This window comes from Mustela nigripes, chromosome 7 (genome assembly GCF_022355385.1).
Source record: "Mustela nigripes isolate SB6536 chromosome 7, MUSNIG.SB6536, whole genome shotgun sequence".
Lineage (NCBI taxonomy): Eukaryota > Metazoa > Chordata > Mammalia > Carnivora > Mustelidae > Mustela > Mustela nigripes.
Window position 1 is genome coordinate 5,442,561 of NC_081563.1, and position 1,764 is coordinate 5,444,324.

A 1,764-nucleotide genomic window follows, 5' to 3' on the forward strand; every position below is an offset into this window, starting at 1 on the left:
AGAAAGGGGAAGTACAGGAAGCAAGACGAGAAATATGGCAGGAAGAACACCACCAGCAAAGCGAGTTAATAACTTGAACACCACCGGCTTTTCATTCACTGCACCAGGGTTTGTGAGCCATTGCCTCCCGGATACCTTGGGAGTCGCTGGGACGTCAAAGGGAAAAATTCTGGGTCTGTGCCCTTGGGGAGCCCCCACAGGACACACAGACTAAGCAGACAACTATATCACCCAGGTCTAGCGGGGGTAGGACCTGGTAATATGGCAACCAAGCCCTCCACTCTGAGGTCTGAGGACAGAGGGGGTTTGTGCTGGATGGACACGGGTAGAGAGATAATAAGAAAGAATGGTGTGTGTTGGAAGCTCAAAAATGTTGAGTTCCAACTACCTCTTGAGACACACCTTTTGCTTCCTTAGTGCCTTATCCGGCGCCTGCCCCCGACACCACAGAACAGTGCAAAGACTCAGGAGAGGATGTGAGAAACCATCCTGAGAATTTTTAGAAGACATCGTAAAATCATGACACTTGAGAGCTATTTTTTTATTTTATTGTATTTTTTCAGTGTTCCAAGATTCATTGTTTACGCACCACACCCAGTGGACAGCTATTTTCCAACAGCCAGACTCTGGGTCCAAATCAACAAGTTTCCATCTGGTACCATTTTTGTTACCAATTAAAAATTAACTGCCATTTTTTTAAAAGTATACCTATTTCCTTAAAGATGTTCAAATATATCTCAGGGTTTTAATCAATTGGGGAGTATTTACTGAACACCTCCCCTGTGCCATATCCTGTTTGACATCTATAAATAAGTCATAAAAAGTACAACTAAGCGAGAGTCTATCAGTGGCATCAATCTTTGGTTTCCCCTTTCATTTCTACTCATTGGTCCTCGCTAAGTAAGTGCCATTTTTTTTCTTCAAGAAAAGCTTTACCAATTGTGCTTCTCTGGGCGTTCATGTCCTGGGTAAAGAGACCAACGTGCGGCAGAAATGAGGGCAATGGCATTTGGCAGGAGGAGTAAATGTTATACGTGGGGGGTGGGGTTTTACCACCCTCTGAAAACGGGCTTACAAGATAAAATCCAACGTTTGACATCTATGGTATTTCCAACAGCAACAGATCTGAGAGGAGCAGCTGGTCAGAAGAATGAACAAAACCCCAGCAATTCCTCGGGCAGCCCAGGTTCACCCATGCCAACAGAACCCGCACCTTCCCCTGCACAGGTGCACTTCGCCAGCCCTGCTGAGACACTTCCCAGCAAGGGTAACCAGTCTTCCCTGCGGCTCTGTGACGAGGCACTGACTCAGTGCCTTCCCCCTCTTTTGTCTGAGTTGTATCTGGGCACTGTTTTTTTTTCCTTCCAGGGGACAGAGAAGAGAGAATGCCAAGATTACTGGTGCATTAAATGATTGAGAAATGTGTGCCATTTAAAGCCATTTCACTTCCTGCCTGATACCACAAAGAAGCTTTTTAATAAAGTTAGCCTTGCCTCTCCTTAATGTCACTGTGCGTCTTGCTTGTTTTGCCCATTTTTTGTTTTCAAAACTGGATGTGATCACGGAACCCTTGTTCCCATCGCCCGAAACAACCGCCTTTCAAGACAATTAATTTTGACAAAACACACCCGTGGTCCCCCTGGAGGAGGACAGGGAAGAGGGATCAGGCATGTGAGGACGACCCGGTGGGAGCAGAAGACAGCAGGCAAGGGACACAAGTCATCACCCCGTTCTGAAAGGGACTGGCTGCCGTCAGGTTGCCAG

At 46.6% G+C, this 1,764-nt stretch overlaps 1 long non-coding RNA gene across 1 annotated transcript; it reads left to right on the forward strand.

Moving 5' to 3' along the window:
• Positions 1-992: 992 nt before the first annotated feature.
• Positions 993-1,498, forward strand: LOC132022200 (uncharacterized). The gene is made up of 3 exons (XR_009405536.1): positions 993-1,021; positions 1,118-1,267; positions 1,369-1,498. It is a non-coding gene; the product is annotated as an uncharacterized LOC132022200 (long non-coding RNA).
• Positions 1,499-1,764: the final 266 nt, after the last annotated feature.